Here is a 23,196-nt window from a genome sequence, read left to right as displayed (position 1 = left end):
CGAGGGTGAGGGGACAGCTGGCGACGCCAAGGAACGCCACAAAGAACGCCGCCGCTGCTGCTGCTGCCGGGAGAGCGCGGCGGCGGCGGCGGCGCTACGCCACAATGGGCCCGGCTGCGGCAGATGGGACGGCCCGCGCGCGCGCGAGCCGCTCTTTTTTTTCTTTTATTTCCCGTTGCTCTCTACGTTCTTATTTCGCTACCGTTCTTTTTTTTTTCGGTAAGGGGGAAAACCCCTCGTTTCGTGAAAGAGGGGTTCCTTAGTCTGGGGGAGAAGGAAGCCACCGGCGCCGCCGAGAATCCCCCCCTCGAATGCTCGGGCGCGTGCGAGACACGTGGAGAGCGCGTCCCCGTTAGTACTCCCCTTCTTACTCACCTAACTCCCCTCCCTCCTAAGCGTGCTCCCCCTCCGCACCCTCTTCCCCCCTTCGCTACGACACGGAGGACGCATTTGTAGTAAGACAGCACGCACCGCCACGCTCCCACTCTCCCGACTGCTCTGCTATACGACTACTAATAATGGTTGCGGCGAGACGAAGCGGCTGTGCGTTCTTCTTGTTCTTTTCCCCTTTCCTGCATCTCGACCACGACACCGTGCCATTCGGATTCGGGAAAACAGCTCGGGGGAAAGGGGCACTCGGGCAGTGCGCAGTACGTAACGAAACCCCTCGCGACGACTGTGGTGGTGGTGTGTATGTGCGCGAGTTGGCGCGCCGGCGTCGGGGTAAAGAGCCACAGGCCCCAGCACCGGGCTGGTTTCTTTCATCTTTTTTTTTAGCTCTCGTTCGAAGCAGCGACAACATCGACCTCGGCGCGAACTTCCCGGAATCGCTGGGGCGACGTCGCCCTTGCGGTGCGAACGCCGATCCCTGGCGGCAGCTAGCGGTGGAGGTTTTCTCTCGCAGCACGTACTACTGCGAAAACTCGCTCCAGCGTAGCCCTCCTCTCTCTTCCAGCGAAGGCAGGAGGCAAACATCCTGCCCCGTGTATACCGGCACGCGGTTGCGGATCCGTGCGCGGAGACCCGGGACCCATTGTCATCGCGGGGCCGCAACACATACTCGGAGTTTCGCGGGCGTCCTTGGTAGCGGCGGAGTCCTTGCACGCGCTTCGGTGCCGCCAGAAATAAACGATGGGGGTCGTCGCCGCAATCCTCTCGTGCGCAACGCCATCGCCGGGAAAAAACAAAGCGACCGGAAAACGTTTTCACGGCCCCCAGTATTGCGGAACGCGCTGTGCGCTCTCAGTTCGGCTGGTAATATCGTCCTCAGTACGATCTGGCGGGAAATTTCCGCCCGAAACCTGCAACACACTGCTTGACTCTGAGTGACGTCAAGCCGAAATGACACCTCTCGATAAGATAGGTTTATTTGGGTTTAACGTCCCAAAGCGATTCAGGATATGAGGGATGCCGTAGTGAGGAGCTCCGGAAATTTCGACCACCTGGGGTTCTTTAACGTGCACTGACATCGCACAGTACACGGGCCTCTAGAATTTCGCCGCCATCGAAATTCGACCGGCGCTGCCGGGTTCGAACCCGCGTCTTACCTCTCGATAAGCAGGGGAAACAGATTGGGTTAAGTTACCGAAGCTTAGCTCACGTAATCTCAAGCCAGATAACCGAGCAGTAGGTGATTGGCTGGCTAGAGCGTTCTTGAGTGGCAGTCGTAAGAAAACGTTCGTGATTGGCTTTCGCAAGAGAAGGTTCTTTACTGGCTTTCGTAAGAAAACATTCGTGATTGGTTGGCGTGCAGTAGCGTTATTCGTTAGCGGCATTTACAAGAAAACTGCAGCGATTAGCGTTGGCAAGAGAGCAGTCTTAATTATCTGCCGCGTGAACATTTGTGATTGGCTGGCGAGAGAAAGCGTTCATGATTGGTTGGCGTTTCAGAACGTGAAAGATGTTTCGAGATGGGAGCTACATTTTTACACGGGCCCTTTCACGAAACGCACTTACGAAGGCGTTAAACTTCTAGAGCAGTATACACTCCGCCTGTGAGCCAGCCAAAGAATGCCGAGATCAAACACAACAGCTTGATTTAAAACGAAATCTTCTATGGAGTGTACTGGTGCAACTTGTTTTTTTGTAAGGCATAGTACCGCCCCGGACCTTGAATCTGTAGTCGCAACGGCACCTTAACGCGTTTCTAACAAAGCAGCAACAAGCAAACTTCAAGGAAAAAAAATTGTTCGCTCCTTCACGCCCGACAGGGTTAAAAATATGACTCAACTTAGCACACCACTCAGCACCGAACCGCGCAGTTTGTTGTAAACTAGGCAGTAAACGGGTATTATCCAATCCAACGTTGGCCTCATGTGAGCCCTTTTTTTGTGCGTTTTTCAAGCTGCGCTGTAGCGCTAACGCCCACACTGTCACCGTGCTTCAAGCACAGTGCATCGCGCTCGCACTCACTGTTTCCTGCCCCCCCCCCCCCCCCTCTTATCTATTCCCTTCCCCTCCCTAGACCGCTTCGATGGTGCAACACTGAGGCCGCTTAATGGTAAAGCCGCCACGTCTGCGTGTATGTGCTGAACAGCTGTAATTTTGTAAGCCTGGTCTCACGTCATGCGTGCTACAACGCAAAGCGTTGTCGTATGCGTATACAGAGTTCAATGCACGTAGCGCGCAAGAGGTGCTGAGGGAGCTCTGGAAACCGAACGTCATAAAAACGCCACAGCGCTGTTATATAACCGACGCTAAACTCTCGACCAGCGTTCTCACGACGGGCTCGTCTGCCGATAGTTCAGTTTCATGCGACAAGGATGTGTGTTTGGCGTTCCAATTTTCGCAGTATATATATATATATATATATATATATATATATATATATATATATATATATATATATATATATATATATATATATATATATATATATATATATATATATATATATATATATATATATATATATATATATATATAGTCGGTTGGCATTTGCACGTTCGCGCTCTCAACTATCACCTTTCTATAATAATTGGTTTTTTGGGGAAAGGAAATGGCGCAGTATCTGTCTTATATATCTTTGGACACCTATCACCTTTCTCTTTCCTCCTTTCGGACTTCGCTTATTGCATTGTGCCCCGGCGTTTGACCTTGTCTGTCCTTGCGTTCTCAGCTGAGGCAGAGTTCAGATGCTCGGAGCACAGTGAGGCTTCTTCCCTTCTAATTACCAACACCACTACCAACTACTGCGTAATACTACCCACTACTACTAGTACTACTATCAGCACCACTATCATCGCCACTACTCTTACTGGCACTTCTGCTGATACTATACTACTGCCAGTGCAACGACTAAGAGAAGAAGAATGCTGCGTCAAAAGTATGCGATGGCGTTTCTTGAATTAAACTTTTTCGAACCTTTGCATGAAAACGCTGACAAAGCACAAATTAAAGGCTAGACGCAGCCGGTTGCGTCAAAAGAAGTATGCAGTGCAGTATATTGTATAGGAAGGTGTCACGCAAAAGAAGCGTGCAGTGCAGTATATTGTATAGGAAGGTGTCACGCGCGACAGTTCACTAAGTGGTTGCTTAGCGATGTGTGTTCTCCTAAGTGCAAAAGAATGTGACGGTTGCGAAAAAAAAATAGAGGTCGAGAGTAAGGTTTAAACCGGATGTTGAATGCGAAAATAGCGATAGCAATTCATTTTCACCTCCCAGAAGAAAGAAGTTTTTACCGGGATGTGGAGGCGAGGGGAGCATGGCGCGTGTTAAATTTTCTTTTAATTTTCTTCCCGGACGCTTGTACAAGGATGCAAAGGCATTATTGGACTGGTGTAAAGATTGCAGCAGAGCTGAAATAACTCGCCTCCTAAGTTTTGTCAATGTCACACTCTGAACGTCTTCTCCACGAAGCCTTTTAAGTAGTTCGCCGAAACTTCCACAGGTATTTTCCATTCTTTGTGAACCAACTTAGGCCTCCGTCCAATTCTCTCTTTCAGTTTTTCAGAGTTCTCTTTTTTTCACCACCACGATGGGGTCTCTCTGTGTGTCGGCGGCTGACCAGCAGCTCCCTTTCCGGAGTCTCTAAAAGCAGATCTTCCAAAACCACTGGGCTCCTTTTTTTCCGCAGCCGCAGCCATGGAGCAGTCAATTCGAACTTTATATGTATATTTGTTTCATCGTCCGTTCCCTTCTCCTCATCTATTGCAGCCGTCTCCCCTGCCAAGCACAAAACCACTGCCGGGACTCCCCCCCCCCCCCCCCCATCCTTTCCACAAACTCTCACCTCCAGCCTCCCTCCCCACGGCTGCACTGCCAAAAAAAGACCGTAGGCAGACCGGCGCGAAAAGCAACAGCTAACATTTCTCTCAAAAAAGAAGAAAAAAGGGCCAGCTATGAAAAATCGCTCGCTCAGAATTTCTTTCCTGCTCTTTTGATTTCTTTTTTGCTCGGTGTTGGAGCTGGAGGTGGGCGCACAAGGTGGATGGGTGGCGGGAAAAGGCGCGCTCACGTGCGCGCACCCGTTTCCGTTCATTTCTGTGGGTACGGGTCGCGCGCTGTGCGGTAACACGGGCCGTGTATGTATATATATATATATATATATATATATATATATATATATATATATATATATATATATATATATATATATATATATATATATATATATATATATATATATATATACACGCAGTACCGAAAAGAGCAGAAAAAAAGGCAACGAAAATAAGAAAGTATACATTGTGGCGGCAGTAGAGAATGGCAGGGGGTGGGGGGGGAGGTCGCAGACGCGATTCCAGGAAATAAAAAAAAAGAAATAAAAGACGGCTTATGTGGCATTTGTCGCCGCAGTCCCGTTTCTGAATTGACAAAACGTCTATACGTGCACACACACACACGTGCGCACACACACACACACGGCTTGGTGGTGTGTTATACGAATCATTCAAAGCTCTGCTGTGGGATCTTGGTATGGGGAACAACAACAACAACAACAACGAACTAATAATAATAATTGGTTTTTGGAGAAAGGAAATGGCGCAGTATCTGTCTCATATCTCGTTGGACACCTGAACCGCGCCGTAAGGGAACGGATAAAGGAGGGAGTGAAAGAAGAAAGAGGTGCCGTAGTGGAGGCACCGGAATAATTTCGACTTCCGCTACAACAAGCTAATTCTTTTACAAAAACGCATTCTTCGTATATACACCAATTACCATGGACGTTATGCAGATCTTGCAACAGCTCCATTATTCCGGCGTTATTCACTCCTTCGCGCGGACAAAATTTATTATAAGAAGCTTCTGCTTACAGTACACAAACAGCAATTATTCTCTGATACATCCAATCCACATACATCTCGGCACCCTCTACGGCGAAACATCAGACACAAGCCTAGAACAATAACAAATTATGGAAAGTATACATTTTTATATAAGTCAACTGAAATATTAAACAAGGTTGGGGAACTGCTGGATTTTAGCGCTTCATTTAGTGCTTTCAAAAAAGAGCTTACCGCATTGCTACTAGCCGAAGTTGTTTCCTTTTCTTGATCAATGTCGTTTTGTTCCCTTTCTGTTTGTTTGTATGAACCTATATCCGTTCGCAAAATTAATATATAGAGTTTAGTTGTGCTATGTGTGCACTGTGGCTGTGTAATGTGTATTACAAGTGTAATATGTTTGCACTTATGTAAACTGTGTACTTTTGCCTTTTATATGTATTTCCTTCTATTATTACTGCTTTCGAAACCGTTTACTGTAGGGGCCTGGGACCTTTCGTCAGGTTATTGGTACCTTTAGTCCCAGTCTCCACTCGCTATGACGAGAAATAAAGGTCATTCATTAATTCATTAATTAAGTCATTCATTCATTCAATCAAAGTATCCGGAGACAGGACCCCACCGTCTGACACGCATTGCGTATTTTTATCCCGCCTACGTTACTTCGAAACGCTATATAGTTTCAATTCGATTCGGTTTGTTTCACCTTAGTGGAAACGAGGTGTGACGTAGATAAACGGAAAAAAAAAAATCCACACGCACGGACGGGCGAAGCGTTCAGTGCAACTGCTTAAGAAATCAATTTGCACCGGTTGTCTACAAAATCAACCGCATTCTACTGAGGCTATCATCTTATTCGCCTTTTATTTATTCCTTATCTTCATCTCGTTCCAAGCTCACATGTTTTGGGCAACACTACATTTGGTGATCATTATGTTTGAGCAAAGGGTGGATAGCTTTTGGTTCGATCCTAGAGGAACGCCTGCGCTAATTTTGCCGCCAAGAAAGCAGCCTTTACAGCTGTAGTAGTAAAAGCCTCAAACAACGAGCCTCAGTTGGGAGGGGATCGGAGATGTTCTGGTTCAACTGTACTACACAGTTTACAGTAAATGACGTGACGTAGAATGAATCAGCAAATCAACATAGCTATAGACAGCTAGCTTTAAAAGAAGTCCACCAATCTACTTAGGCCCTGTGCTAGTCCGATGAGGGGTCTTCTGCAATAATGGCAACTACAATGAATTCAGTTCAATCTAAAACTAATAATCAGTAAAGAGAGGGCCCAATCGGCTGACGGATCACAAAGTACACTTGAAACACGAATACGCGTATATGGGAGTCAAAAGGGTGTGAGCTGTTTTGCAGTGCTTTTTTTACTTTTTCCGTTCAGAGAGTAGCTAGACGCATGCATGTATATATACATATATATATATATATATATATATATATATATATATATATATATATATATATATATATATATATATATATATATATATATATATATATATATATATATATAGTTGTCGCGACCATCTGAGACAGCAACAAAGAAGCGGGACGAAATCAATTTCACTGGACTGAACGAAAAGAAAAGAATTCGCACACAAAGGCTGCGATTTCAGACGCTCCACTCAGTGAACAATGCCGTCGATGGCGCTTCGTAAAGAGTGACAAAAACAAAAAAGCAATCCGCTTCAGTGCCTGGAGTATATATGCGGACGCATGAAGCGAATTTCACGGAATGGCTTCAGCGCGATTTCGTGCCGGAAATCAAACACCGCCAACGGGTCTCTCAATCTCCACGTGATTTCGAACAAAGGACATGTGTTAGATACGCTGTTGGGGCGTTCATCGCGATACAAACGCTCGCTTATCAGATTTCTCAGAAGATAAAGCTCATGCGCGTAGAACATCGAACACTCGCACCGAATCACCGCGCCAGGGCTTTGCTACGCTATATTCGGGTATACAGAGAACATAAACGAGTCTAAACCGGCCACCTTATCCCTGCAGGTTTCCTCATCTCATCACGACTCACTGGCATTCCCTGCTACGTTTTCTTCATCTTATAAATCATTTTACTATCCAAACGTGGTCCATGGGACATCTGCTTTTTTGGGTACAGGCGCGAAAACAGACACAACACAAGGTAGAAAGACGGGACGGAGCGCCTTGTGTCGTGTCTGTTTTCGCGCCTGTACCCAAAAAGATGTACAGTTACCAACTTGCCCAGCAAGGCGTCCTTTTAAGGGACATCTGCTGTCCGCATTGCACGCCTGGTCCAAGCCCACTTCTTCTTCTTCTTGACTTCAGGCTATAGATGTTAACTCGAGTTCGTTCCATAACCTACTCTGCTCTCTTCACATCTCTTACCGTTACCCCTGTCATTTTAATTCACACACCTACCTGCGCTGTCCATAACTTAATATCAGTCTTCCACTGAAAACGCCCGTAGCGCAAGCGAAATTCACCTATCCTTTATGACACCTTCTCTCCAGCTCTCAATTCAGTTTTATGAAGAGTACAACTTATCAAAACCCGTGCCCTTCCTACGTCCACCCGCCGCGGTGAATCAGTGATTAGGACGCCCGGCTACTGAGCCGGAGTACCTGAGTTCCAACCCGGCCGCGGCGGCCGCGTTTCAATGGAGCAGGAACTCAAAAGGATACGGGGCGGTTCGGGTCTCCACCGAGATATGAGACAATTACTGCGCCATTTTCTTTCCTCAATAACGAATCCAGTGTGCTGTGCGATGTCAGTGCACGTTAAAGATCCCCAGGTAGTCGAAATTATTCCGGAGCCCTCCACTACGGCACCTCTTTCTTCCTTTCTTCTTTCACTTCCTCCCTTTCACCTTCCCTTACGGTGCGGTTCGGGTGTCAGCCGATATGTGAGACAGATACTGCGCCATTTCCTTTCACCTAAAACGAAATTATTATTTTCATTCATTTTACCCGAGGCGATACGCTAAGGCGCCCGTGTGCTGTGCGAAGTCAGTGCAGGTTAAAGATCCCCAGGTGGTCGAAGTTATCCCGGAGCCCTCCACTAGGGCACCCTTTTCTCCCTTTCTTCTTTCGCCATCACCTTTCTTCCATCCCTTACGGGCGCGGTTGAGGTGTCCACCGAGCGGTGAGACAGTTACTGCGCCATTTCCGTTTGTCGAAAACCACTAATCTTTCTCCGTCCCTCCAATGGAACGTGCCTTCTCTCCCTCTCTCTCTGGCCTCGCACGCGAAACCCGAGGCACTGGTGGGCAGAGACGCGGAAAGGTTAGACCGTCGCGACACACACGAGGACGGTGAAACAACGCCGCAGCGCTGGGAGGAAGTCCGGCCGAAGGAACACTTCCGGCCCCCAGCGCGACCTTTCCACCGCACGCGCTTTGGCGCGCTGATCCCTCCTGCGGCGTGCTTCCTTTTCCCCGTTTTGCTGTTCGTTTTATTTATTTCTCTTTTTTTTGTGTGGAATGGAAGCGCTGCACCGATTGTTCGACGGCACTTCCTGACTTGTCCGTGGTCGCGGCACAAGCGCGCCGTTGTTGGTCGGCGGGCGCGAGAGCCTTGCCTCGCCTTCCGCGTGCGGCACGCCACGAGCGGCCTTTCTTTCTTTCTTCTTTCTTTTTTTTGTGTGTGGCATGGTTGTCCAAACACTCGAGTACAAAGCACAGTTGACCCGCCGCCGTTCGTCAGTGGCCATGGCGTTAGGCTAATAATAATAATTGGTTTTTGGGGAAAGGAAATGGAGCCGTATCTGTCTCGTATATCGGTGGACACCCGAACCGCGCCGTAAGGGAAGGGATAAAGAAGGTAGTGAAAGAAAGAAAGGAAGAAAGAGGTGCGGTAGTGGAGGGCTCCGGAAAATAATTTGGACCACCTGGGAATCTTTAACGTGCACTGACATCGCACAGCACACGTGGGGAAAAGAAATGGAACCGTATCTGTCTCGTATATCGGTGGACACCCGAACCGCGCCGTAAGGGAAGGGATAAAGAAGGTAGTGAAAGAAAGAAAGGAAGAAAGAGGTGCCGTAGTGGCGGGCTCTGGAAAAATTTCGACCACCTGGGAATCTTTAACGTGCACTGACATCGCACAGCACACGTGGGGAAAGGAAATGGAACCGTATCTGTCTCGTATATCGGTGGGCACCCGAACCGCGCCGTAAGGGAAGGGATAGAGAAGGTAGTGAAAGAAAGAAAGGAAGAAAGAGGTGCCGTAGTGGAGGGCTCCGGAATAATTTCGACCCCCTGGGGATCTTTAACGTGCACTGACATCGCACAGCACACGGGCGCCTTAGCGTTTCGCCTCCATGAAAACGCAGCCGCCGCGGTCGGGTTCGGACCCGGGAACTCCGGATCAGTAGCCGAGCGCCCAAACCACTGAGCCACCGTGGCGGGTGGAGTTAGGCTGCCGAGTACGAATTTAAGTGGCGGGATCCAGTTTTGGTAGAAGCGGCCGCATTTCGGGTGAGACGAAATGAATAATGGCCGAGTGCTTTGATACACGAGCCTCAGATGATCCAGAATAGTCCGGAGCCCTCCACTACTGTCTCAGACGACAGTAGTGGTCTCGCTCTTAAGAATCAATCAATCAATCATCCAATCAATCAATTCTCAGGAAGTCTAGAGTGTGTACCACATTTCCTTGAGCGCATGAATTTGACCACTAGGGCGTTCCTCAAATTCCATGTGCCGCATCGAGGCGTTATAAACCCCACATACTGCATCTTACCACACCATAAACGTAAGCTATATATACCATACCATACCGTACCATACCATATCGTACCGTACCGTACCATACCTTACCGTACCATACTATACCATATAATAATATACCGTATCATACCATTCCATATAATACCATGCCGTTCCATACCGTACTGTACCATATAATAGCATACCGTTCCGTACCGTACCGCACCATATAATACCGTACCATACCTTACCGTACCATACCGTACCATACTATACTATACCATATAATATTATACCGTATCATACCACGTCATATAATACCATACCGTTCCATACCGTACTGTACCATATAATAGCATACCGTTCCGTACCGTACCACACCATATAATACCATACCGTACCATACCTTGCCGTACCATACTATACCATATAATATTATACCGTATCATACCATGCCATATAATACCATACCGTTCCATTCCATACTGTACCATATAATAGCATACCGTTCCGTACCATACCGCACCATATAATACCATACCGTACCGTACTATACCACACCGAACCGTACCGTACCCAACCGAATGCAACCACAACGAAAGCTTTCCTTGCTTGTCAAGCCGACGCTGAACATTCTGCTGATTACGCCAAGCAGGTTGTCCTGCCGTATACGGCAGGGCTTCGGTACACCCTAGCGCCGCCATTGCAGTCGGCGGTAGAAGGGGTGCTTCCCCTCCCTCTCCCCCCCCCCCCCCCACCCCTCGAAGTGCGCCGCAGGAAAGCGGTGTCGAAAAACAAAAGATGGCGCGCGGAGCGCGGAAAAAAAGGTGGGGAGAAGCAAATCGGTCCGCCAAGTGAAACCGCCCGACCAGCAAGAGGTTGGTGGGCGGAGAGGGAGAGACGGATGCGCATTGTTCTACGGTGCCGATAAAGCCTCGCCCTCGCCGCAGCCGCGATGGCCTTTTCTGCTCTCTCTTTTTATTTTTCTCCACTTCTTCGTTTCACCGCGCAGCTGGCTGTGTGCGGCGTACGCGACGCTGCGGCAGCTACCACGATGACTTCGTCGCGACGTCAACCCGAAACCGTGGTTTTTTCTCTTTTTACATCTAAGTCAGTATCCTCAGCGTAGTCTATAGACCTGTCTGTTATTTTAGACAAACAGCCAGTCGCACAGTGAGATATGGGTTCAGACTCGCAGAACGAGTCTCCGGATATGAATATTCGATACGGACGGAGTGTAGCAAAAAGGGCGGCATGTTAAACTTAAGTAACTCTGCTACCTTCTTGCCTAATCACTGAGGAACCAAAAAAAAAGCTGCGGTCCACCGCATCTCAATTTTGTTTCCATCCGGAGTTCCCGGGTTCAAACCCGACCGCGGCGGCTGCGTCTTTATGGAGGAAAAACGCTAAGGCGCCCGTGTGCTGTGCGATGTCAGTGCACGTTAAAGATCCCCAGGTGGTCGAAATTATTCCGGAGCCCTCCACTACGGCACCTCTTTCTTCCTTTCTTCTTTCACTCCCTCCCTTATCCCTTCCCTTACGGCGCGGTTCAGGTGTCCAAACATATATGAGACAGATACTGCGGCATTTCCTTTCCCCCCAAAACCAATTATTATTATTATTATCTCCCTCCCCTAAAACCTCCCCCTACCCTCCAAACTCCAACCACCGTCGTACAGGTGACAGTATACCGTCACGATCGTAAAAGAAAACATATGAATGACAGCGCCTTTTGTGCACAGTGTGTCGAACAATTAAGAGAGCTTGATCGAATATGCAGATATGCGAGAGTAAAGAAGTGCTCAAAAGTTGCGGTGCTTACGTTAGGTACCAGCGTTTCGTCAAAGGAAGTTGAAGACTACTCTCCCTGCCACAACAGTGAGCACCCTATATTGAACCCATCAAATTTTTTTGCAAAAAAATCTTGACATCGAGATCACGAAGTGAACGCGACGCTTTGAGCCAAAACCAGGTAAAATGGGTACAACTACGTCGCTTAGCACTGTGCACGAATATGTAGTCCGAGTAGAGAGACTAACTGTTTAAAAGCGACTCGGCTATGAGAGACGCCGTAGTGAAGGGCTCCGGAAATTTCGACCACCTGGGGTTGTTTAACGTGCACTGACATCGCACAGTACACGGGCCTCTAGAATTTCGCCTCCATCGAAATTCGACCGCCGTGGCCGGGATCGAACCCGCGTATTTCGGGCCGGCAGCCGAGCGCCGTAATCACTCAGCCACCGCGGCGGCTTGCAAGTCCGTGAAGGAGCAATGATTAGTCTTTTAGGGGATTAACGGCCGGGGCAACACGGCTAAGTCCCCTAGAAGTAACCCAAAGGCCACATTTATAGTCATTCCCAGCTTTAAGAGTAAGGGCGGACTTTTAGTTTGAAAAACGGAGTAGATTTGAGAAGTCTACAGGGGGTATGGATCCGAGGCCAACGCCGTGACGTGCGTTCCAGTTCTCGAGAACACGTGCGCCCTGCGCCCAAGTGCAAGAGAGAGGAGGAAGAAACAGAAAGGAAAGAAAAAACTAAAACAAAGAAGCAGGAGCGCAAATTGTTGCCGACCGCATTTCCGTGCCTGGCTGCTAGGCCCTCCGTCAACGTCAAAGCTTCAGCTCAGACGCTATTTCACAAGAGCATCGCGCGCTGCGTGTCTTTCGCTTGTCTCTCCGTGCACACACAGACGTCGTCCGGCGGCAGGCAGGCAGGCGGGAGGAGGAGGAAGGGGGGGGGGGGGGTGCAGATCGTTCTATACGCGAGTGCTCAATTTGCCAAGAGCTCGCAAGCTCTCGGGGCCAGCAGAGACCGCAATCAATCTCGGCTCATTTACTACGGGCCGCATCAAATGTCGACCGGACAGGTCGCTATGCAGCAGATCTCGGCAGTGGCCAGCAGCAGGAGAGAGATAAGTCGTCGCCGAACCATTTTTCCAGTAATGGAGTCCGCGTGCAGCCCCCCCCCCCCCCCCTCGAAGCCCCATTCCGCCTTTGGCGGCGAGGCAGAGAGCGTCGCAACGGCACAGGTGTCTCCATCGTAAAGGCGCGTGACGTCGCTGACTGTGCTCAACCGGATGGCGCGCACTTGGCATGTGTCAAAGACGCTCCGCTCAGAATCGAGATCAACACTGCGGGAAAAGGAAGAAAAAAAAACGCGAGAGCGTCGGGGCCGCGCAGCCGGCGCTGCGCATACAATTCACGAAACCTAAAGTGTGTGTGTGTGTTTACGCGCGCCAGTGTAGCGCACGGGCACGCGGTACGAAAGTTAAACAGAGCATGCTCAGTGTGTTTCGAGTCGAAACCTCGCCTCCCTGTGGTAGAAACTGAGGGCCGCGGTGCGTTCACTTGCGGCCTTATTCGGCGATATTGACTTACATGAGCGCGCCGCTGCCTTCTAATTCGCACTGCATAGAAGACTTGTGAATCCCAGTTAGAAATGTCTCGGCGCGCTTGGGTTGCTTCTGTTCGCGGCCCAATGTGTTTTTCTTCACAGCGTATACCACACCATGTAGATGTAGTACCTCGCACTTTTCCTTTCAGAGTGAACCTGACAGCGTATTTCTGTGTCCTCACAATGTACCTCACTCTGTATTTCTTTGTACTACGCAGTGCAACTCATTCCGTAGCTCGCAATGCATCTCACAGTGTAACTCACAGTGCCTCCTAGTATAGCGTACAGTACAATTAACCTTACTCTATATTTCACAGCGCACCCCACAATACACAGCCGTGTATTTCAGTGTACCCCAGAATGAACGTCACCCTGCACCTTTTTGTGTGTACACTTCACGTCAAAAGTCTTCAGGCCACAGTGTTCACTTGTGATTAAATGAATGCCCCTCGAATGCTCCGTTCTGCGGAGCACTCAAGGTTCACGACATGCTAGAGAGGAACCTCTTATAATTTCAAGGATTTTTTTACTTTAATGGTGCCATGGAGACTCCATTATGCTGCTCAACCAAAAAACATTTGGCCTGAAGATTTTTGACTAAGACTGTACATAACAATTCCCGCTACTATCTACCTCATCGTGTACCTCACAATGCACCTTAGTAATACACCTCAAACTGAACCTCACTACTGTGTACTTTACAACGCATTTCGCTATGTACTTCACAGTGTACCTCGCAATACGACAGTGTTGTAAAATACACTTAATTCATTCACCGTGTATCTCAGAATGTACCTTACCCGCAACCCACAGTGTACCTCAAAGAAGCTGGCAAGGCCATTAAGTGTAACAGCGCATCATAAGGAATAATAGCCTAAACCTCTCGTGTGCCATAAAACCCAGGTAAAGCCATGAAAACAAAACACTCCGAGATCGCTCTGATCAGCAGCAAATAAACGAAATCGCTGGCTGTAGCGATCTGTCAAGTCTCCCGTTCAAAGCGAGACATTCTATCGGTCCATGGCGGCGTGTCTGTACAACGCTCACTCCCGACCAGCTTCTACTGCACACTAGCAGCAGTGCCTATTGTCTCGCCACTTGCTCTTCGAACTGCGGGCATTGCAAACTCGCCCACAGCGGGAGAGGAGGAGGCGGCCAGCTCCAAACCTTTCCAAGAGAAGGACTCGCGTCGCCTGTTGCGTCCACAACCTCGCAGCAGATCGCGAGCGACGCGACAGGCAAGGGAGAACTCGGGGTGCGTAATTGCACTTGCCGGGACGTCGGACGATGGCTGACTGTGATTGGAAAATTCTTTTGCTCGTTCGTTTCAGACATTCAGCGACGCCAGTAAAAACAAAGAACGCGGGGCTCTCCAAGCTCGTGACATTTAATTCCAGAAACTGCAAGGGGTATCTCTCTTATACACCTGCAGCATTAAACAGCTTGGCCCGCGCCTCAGCCACGTAGGGAGTGAGTTCTCCGTGCGGTGATGTGAAGGCTGAGGCGTTTTTTTAAGTACTAAATGGTTCTTTCAAAAGTCCGCCCACTGGAGCATCATGGAGGTATATATCGTGGCGATGTATCATGGTAGCGTCATGGCGCATCATGGCGGCAGTACCGCAGTGCTTATCTCGTGTGCACTTGTCATGAATGCATGAGAAAGAACACTTAAAGAGGAGTTCATGTATTGTGACATGACTTTCGATGTCAAGCTGTATGCTTGAGGGATTGAGGGATAATATTCTCAGATTATCTTATATAATCTCATATATAATTGACACACACACACACACACACACACACACACACACACACACACACACACACACACACACACACACACACACACACACACGCACGCACGCACGCACGCACGCGCGCACACACACACACACACACACACACACACACACACCACACACACACGCACACACACACACACACACACACACACACACGCACGCACGCACGCACGCACGCACGCACGCACGCACGCGCACACACACACACACACACACACACACACACACACACACACACACACACACACACACACACACACACACACACACACACACACACACACACACACACACACACACACACACACACACACACACACACACACACACACACACACACGCGCGCGCGCACCTGTCGTTACAAAAAATCCGCTTGCGTTAAATGCCACGGGTAGTTTGTCAGTAGGCACGGATGTAATGTAATACACATACGCGGGTGTAGACAAAGGGTATTTGGGGCATTTGTCCAATGTGCATTTTTTAGCACTGGCGCTTATCGAGCGAAAAGTCAGCGAAGGTCGAGATAAACGCGGCATTAAAAAGCTCCAGGTAGACCACGTGTCGTTTCCTGCGTTCCGTCTTGAAACCCTGCGAGCGACCAGTCAGACGGGGCTAATTTCCGCCCATCGCTTTCAGTCTGGATGTGGCTTTTGTTGGGGTCAAAATATGCACGCTACCCGTATAATGTGAAGCAAGAAAAAGTCGTCATTATTCAAATAGGGAAGCACTGAAATAAACACAAGGCGGTACAATCATCAAGTGCCTTGCTTTCCTTTTGTACGAGCTGCTCAATTATTTACTTGAATCGCGAGCAGTTTGATGCTGGGAACGAAGTGAAGTCATATACCACGCCGGATGTCAGAGCGGCCCCAGTCAGTTGAATATAACATAAGCTGGCCTGCTGGGTCCAAGATTAGGCGTGATATGAACGGTGATTAGCTGCTAATGACTGTCTGCGGAGCGGGAGACTACTACTTAGCAAGTTGAGCGCCTCGAATCTTGCTTCTGTTCTTGACTGAAACCCGTTTCGCCAAAGATCACGGAGACATATCAGGGCCCGGAAGGGGGAAGAAACCCCGCCGGACCTAACGCCCCTACGTACAGCGATAAGATCTTGCGGCCTTCGGTCTGCACGCGGGTTCGAAAGCCCCAAGATTTGGTTCGAAGACAAGAATCTTTGTTTTTTTTTATTGTGTCTGTCTTAGCGACTACCGCACGACACCCAACAAGAGAGCCAGGCCTCTGTGAAAACTGCGCTCGGTATGTCCGCGACGCCCAATTCAACGGTACATAGTCGCTCACAAAGTCCACTCACCCTTACAAAAATTTATTTAGACAGTCTGTAGACTGCCCATAGAGCCATGTCTATAAAGTCTATATACTTTCTATAGACAAACCCTAGAGAATGGTCTATAGGCAATACAAATCCCATAGACAGTCTGTAGACAATCTATAGATTCATGGCCATACACTTTTAGTAGACTTTTGTCTATAGACATTCTATTGGCTTTGGATAGACAGAAATCTATAGGAAGGCAATAATCTATAGGAAGTTTATAGACTGTCTATAGACCATTTTTGTAAGGGCGGACACAACGGAAGCGCTCTTAAGCGGTGTTACGGTATGTACAGTCGTGCACAATATGAAAGGGAAGAAACTGCATGTACAGAACTGCGAATTTTCTTGATATTTCTTCACTAAACGTAAGAATGACTTTTGAATATTATACGGCAAGTGAAAAACAAGAAATAAAATAGAACAAACTGTGCTTGTCGCACATAATTATGAAGTAATCAATAAATGAATGCTCAGAATTTGTTCCTTGTCATACTGCTCAAGACTGTACACAAGTGTGCGGGCAGCAGGCGCTGAAGCTTCATGAAAAGAGGACGAGTTCAGATGAGTACCGTTATGCCATTGTTTGTATTTTCGGCTCCTTTTCCACAAGAAGCTGATCAGAAAGAGACTTCCGCACTTTTCGCAGTTGGCAGTCCTCTGCTTATGGTCATGCTCATCATCATCATACCAGCTACATCAAATTCAGGAAAAATATGCCTCTCCCAATGATCTCCACCACTCAAACTTCCTACTCTCTGCTCACCGCCTGGCCATGTCCATCGTTCTGTTACAAAAATTTTGAATATTGAAAAATTATAAGTTGTTGCGGAAATATTGGAGGTAACGGTCCATTCTTCCAACGTGTAGCAAAATCTTCCTTTTAAAGTTTTTCCGTCGTAACTGTTACAGAAAGCCAATCGGGAACGCTTTTGACGGTAGCAAAAACGTTAACAGCAGAAAAATGCAAGCCTGTCGAGGAGAGATAATAGGATATGTATTGACTGTTATAGCGAAGTCTCACAATGTATGAAAAAATTGCTTTCATAAACTCTTTCCCGTTCCAAAATGCTTTTTTTATCCAGAATTGTTGGGTATGTCCGTGCCTCGCTTATAACGCTGGTGTTTTTTTCAAAACCGCCTAACAGCTTCGGCGGTACACCGTCGGCATCTTCCTCCTGCCAAATCGGAGGAAGACTCCGTTCTCATCCGGCCGCCGCTTCGAAAGGTACGGATCCGCAGGTGTCTCCCAGACAAAGGGAAGACGTCTCGTCTTACGCGGCTTCGATCCTCGTCAGCGGCGCAAAACACTCGCGCCACAGCGGTGGGAAAAAGAAGGAGACAGCCGCACCACCGCGCGCCTCCGTTTCATCCTTCTCGCAGCCCGGTCTCGCGCCGTCGTCACTCAAGACGACGTGGCGGCGGCCGAGGTGTCCGCTTGCTCCCAAGCACGCGGCCTCTCCCTCTCTGAGCCTCGCGCGCGCCCGAAGACAATCGGCCGGTATGCCACCGCCGCCAGACTCAAGGACTGTGTGGTGTACTGTGGGGGGCGCGCGCAGAGCTAAGTTCCCGCTACCTTTCTTCTTCTTTTTGTTGTCCTCGCTTTGCTCCTTGCCTCGTCTCGTCTGTCTGGCATGAATCACGTGCGGCTGAGCCCGTCACGAGCATCGCTTATATACGAGCTTGGACTGTTGAGCATGTGCCTATCTATACCTGCTGACACCGGAACCACAGTTGAATTCAGGATGGCCTCCTCATCCTCCGGCTTTTTCTCGGCGCCTCGTATATCGCGAGCTTTGCTAAGGCGCATGAAGCGTGTAGGGGTATAAGCGCCGACTCATGATTCTCCCTGTCTCCCACTCCTCGATCTATCTGTTAGACGGTGTGTTATAAAAAGGAAAAGAGAGAAGTGTTTTTCAACTCGCTTTTTTATTGGCTGACTGGGAGGCGCTGGAGCATGGTGGCAGGTATATTTACCACCCGCCTCGTGTCCATTCTTCGGAAGGAGAAAAGCCGCCGCGGTGGCTCAGTGGTTATGGCGCTCGGCTGCTGACCCGAAAGACGCGGTTCGATCCCGGCCGCGGCGGTCGAATTTCGATGGAGGCGAAATTTTAGAGCCCTGTGTACAGTGCGATGTCAGTGCACGTTAAAGAACCCCAGGTGGTCGAAATTTCCGGAGCCCTTCACTACGGCGTTCCTCATAGCCTGAGTCGCTTTGGGACGTTAAACCCCCATAAACCATAAACCAGAAAACCACTTGCGAAGAAGGTTTGCACAGTGAGACAGTGAATCGTCTTTAAACCCACTATGGCTAAATATTTACCACTCAATAAAATTGAAGGAAAAAGGGAGACAAGATTCAGATTGGGGTGGAGAACCCTTCGGGCGAAAAGGCCGTCACGGCTTTCGGGCAGAGCCTCGCGACAATGGCAAGTAGGTAGTGCTGCTACACACTGGAACCGCTGTACCGCATATGCTGGGCTGCAACAACTACACAGACAGCGATCGAGGGAGACGGTGGCGCGGGTCGGGCGGACGCATGCAATATTTAGGGGGAACGCATCGGCGGCCGCAGACTCTGACGACCGCCTCCACCGCCAATGCACCACACGCGCGCGCTGCGGCGGAAAACAATGCGACCGGCGCGCGCGCGCAAATCGGGACGGGTTGCCGCCGCCTCTGCTACCGCTGCTTCTTCTTTCCGCTACTGCGATGAGAGAGCTCGTCGCGCGGGTTTGATTATGCATTCCGGCCGCCGACCAGATCTCGGTGGCTGAACGAAGGGTCGCTACACACCGACGCGGTCGGTATTCATGAGCAGCTATCTCGCGGTGCGTGAAAGCCCCACCGCCGTATCAGTAGGCGCCCGGAGGTGCAGGCAAAAGCTGGGTCGAGACACGCCCTTGCTGGAGATCTTTATGGGTGTTCACAACATGTTGCGAGACAAGTTGGTGCATTGGTGTGCGAAGATATCGAGAGCTGAAGGCGGCATACAGAAGAGATACATGCCCAATCGTCTATCTCAAATGTGCCTTTGCCTTCGCGGCTTTATCTTAACCGAGCAAAATAATTCTCAGACTTTCTATTCACTATGATGTTAGGTCCAACTTCGCAGATTGCACATTTCTCAGAGAGACCGTGTAATACCCGGTTTACGCTAGTCATTCAAGTTCGAGACACTCAACAGGGCATCATTGTCGTTGGACCACTTTGAGAAGGCAGGAGTTATGAGTTGAGACACACTATACGGCGCTCGTTACTCCGGAAAAAAAGCCACTCGTACAGCTGACGCTGCAAAGAAAAGTCTGTGCCCAAGCAGCACAGGTAATTGGTCCAATATTGGAAATGGATGGTTTCACATTGGCCCACTGTAGGACCAGCCTTTGCCAATATATTTCCAATATTGTGACGAGCACAAGCTGAGGAAATACAACCAGACCTCTTGCTCCCTGCTCACACTTGTTACTAGTGCGTACGCACACACAGCACAGCATTCGCGAGTGCTTTCTGTCCTTTTTGTTTAAAAAGGCAGCGTCAATGTAGGGCAAAAAAAAAAACAACCGCTTCCGCATCCAATGCCCTCCGTGTATGTAGCGGTGTTCGTGACAGCCACACACCGTGAAACGAATACACGTACAAAACCGAGGCTGAAACCAACGAAACCCGACACGCTTCCGCCCGCTAGAAATCTCACTGTTCCGCTACTAATGCGACTAGACGCGTAGTGCCTCTTATCATAGGCTGTCCAGTGTGTGTGTGTCAGTCCCGGAGGCCGCCGAATCGATCCAGGGAAGATATGGCAACAGCACGGGACCCTGTCCTCCGCTCAGGTATGCATGCATACAGTGTGTGGTGGCACGGAACTGCTGCCTCGCGGCGGAAGTGCGTCACGCGGGACCGGAAGTGCTCCGGTTTTCCGCGGGTTCACGCGGAGTCGCGCGAGAGAGCGTGTCCACTCCGTTATGCGTGTGTATGCACACGCCGAGCCGGCAACAGTTGCGTGCAGTGCCTTTATGTTTTCTGGAATCAACTCGACCACCGCAGAGAAATGAAACGCACCACGTGACCCGTGTAAAGTGCTTCACTTTACCGCCACTTTTGCCGTTTGTGTGATTTTTTTTTATCAATAGCTATGCGATCATCGCGCTGGATTGATTCGATAGGTTCCGGCCTTGGAGGTACCTTAAAGAGCGATATGCATCAACGGCTTAATTAGGTCGGAAACCACTATCTGATCATCTCTGGGCACATAAATCACCCGCTGAGTTGCTGTAATCTTTGTAAGATATAGTTATGATTGGTAGGTCGTCTTGAGTGGACAAACTGCCCCTGCACTGGTTTTTAACATCGCCACCAAAAAAGTACGCAGTGACACAAAAGCCACCAATTACTCTAAACGTATTTCGAATCGCCTCACAATCGCCTGCAAGTGGTGTCAGCAGCTAACAGGACAACGTTCGAATCATATACCGCTGAGCACGGACTCGCGAATTACCGGTATTTAGTGGCATGCTGCGCGCATAGTCCTCGAAATTAATATATATATATATATATATATATATATATATATATATATATATATATATATATATATATATATATATATATATATATATATATTGCAATAGCCCACACGCGAGCCCATTTACGTCGCAGGATTGCTTTTCCTTACTATTGTTTCTCGATTCGTACACGCCAAGCCTCTACGAGTATTTTTTTGCGCGGTTAACGAAACGTTAACGTTCCGGAACCTGAGAGTTCGAACAGGAAGCGCCGCGTTTTGAACGTGGTATTCGACGCCTCCACTGCACGCAACTTCAGCCCACGAAGACCTCCGGAGGCGCGCGCAATGTAATACGGCCCAGTGGTTTGGCAGAGGGAGGCAGAGACAAACATCACAGGGCCCCAAAGAAAGGCGCTCGCCCGCGCGCATTTCCCGTTTTCGAGCGGTTCTCGTGCGAACCTGCAACGGGATCGCCGGGGGGGGGGGGGGGAGGGGGGGGGGTACAGCTTTGCGTGTGATCGGAACCGTTCCGCGGGCCACACGGGACAGCGCAGTCCGCCGCCGCCGCTCGCCACCTGTGACCGACGGAGCGACTGGTGGGCGTAGTCGTCGTCGAGTCGTCCTAATGTTGTCTTCCCATTTTTTTTTATGGTGGTGGGGGGGGGGGGGGGGTGATGTTTTGCTGCTCGTACAACTGTCACCGTAGATTCGGGAGAGGAGGAGAATGAGGATACAAAAAATGTGGGAGAGTGTTGGTGGGAGCGATGCGGGAACGACTGTGAACTGTGCGAACGTTAAGGCAGTGGGCGGAACGGGAGTCACTGGTTATACGGAACACAAGTATTTAACTCGTGTTCAGTGGAGCACGGTACATTCGTTCAAATGGGAATGAAACGTCCTTTTTGGCGGTGGCGAGTGGTAATCTGCTCAACGCAGAACTGTCAACACATTGCTAGGAAAGGGAAGAAGGGTTTGGCGAGAGGGGTAATCGCTTGCAACGTGGGGAGGGGGTTGAGGGCCCCACCCCCCACCCACCCCCTTTGGATACATTTCTGTGCGATATATTTGGCCGGGCTCGCTAAAACGGACTCGGATTGTTGTTGTTGTTGTTAGAGGATATTTATTAATGAAATAGCAATGAAAGGAAAAGATGTTGCTAGCCGCGGCATCTGCCATCGGAACCTGAAGCACATGAGCTGCGACTAGCGGGAATAAAAGGACAGGGAGAGGTAAAGAAAAGGGGGATCGATGGTGAGAAAGGATAGGGGTAGGGGTAGGGGGTAATATACACTATGTACAAATAAATAATAAGGAAATAAATGCGGGATGCTGCGCCGCGCATGATAGGAGTTAACAGGATGTCAGCATAGGTTACATGAGGAATAGTCAGCGCCTGTTGTTTTCTACTTCTTTTTTACAACCTTTCAGGCTGGGGTTAGAAGTTCAGCGTGCGCAAAGAAAGAAAAATGAAGCTGCTAGGCTGGGCAAAATTGGGCGGGGCGTTTTGTGTTTCTAGCCTCATGGCTATCCCCTGCACTTTCTAGTAGTTCGGGCTAAACACCAGCCCTGGTCATACATAGTGTTTTAGTACGGTATCCTGGCGCACCAGCCTTGGGCATAATGGGATTCTGCTTTATTGCTATATTCAAGCTATATTCAAGCATTCGAGGAAAACTAAAAAAGCGACGACCGCTCAAAGTCATATAATGCGGGATGTTTGTTGCGATGTCTAAGCAAAAAAAAAAGCTGTAAAATGAGCCAATTTAAAAGGTGGATAAACTTGGAAGACTGCAGAAACCTGCGCGCAGTTGAAGCACTGGCCCGTGCACTGAACCCTGAAGGGAAAAATTTAGACGCGTAGAGTAATTTTACGATCGAATGTGTTCTACGTTGCGTGATCATAAGCACAGGTAAGTGCTCCGCGCATCCTGTTTAGTGATTTGCACTATCCAACAGATGCCGACGAAGTGGGGGCATTATTCTTTTTGCCGTTGACTCAGCTCAACCCCTATGGGCCGGCCATCGGCTTGGCTCTACGGCTGCTGGCCTGTTGCAGGTCCAGGAGTCATGGGGACGCGACTAACACTGAAGCTAAATCACGTGGACGGGCATTAACTCGGAAAATTTGTACTTCCGGTTAATTAGAACAAATCTTCGAAAAATCTCGTTTACCGCTTTTCTTTCATCCTGATAATGAACCAATAAATAAACCAGGAACAGGTATTTAGGGGCACTTGAAGT

The 23,196-nt window shown here is 49.2% G+C and overlaps 1 protein-coding gene across 4 annotated transcripts in view; it reads right to left on the bottom strand.

Moving 5' to 3' along the window:
- Positions 1-23,196, bottom strand: part of pros (homeobox protein prospero) — a 214,718-nt gene that overhangs the window by 44,060 nt on the left and 147,462 nt on the right. The gene's annotated exons all lie outside the window — the stretch shown is intronic.

This window comes from Amblyomma americanum, chromosome 5, assembly GCF_052857255.1.
Source record: "Amblyomma americanum isolate KBUSLIRL-KWMA chromosome 5, ASM5285725v1, whole genome shotgun sequence".
NCBI lineage: Eukaryota > Metazoa > Arthropoda > Arachnida > Ixodida > Ixodidae > Amblyomma > Amblyomma americanum.
Note: the sequence above shows the minus strand (reverse complement) of the source record. Positions and strands in the feature narration are given on the sequence as shown.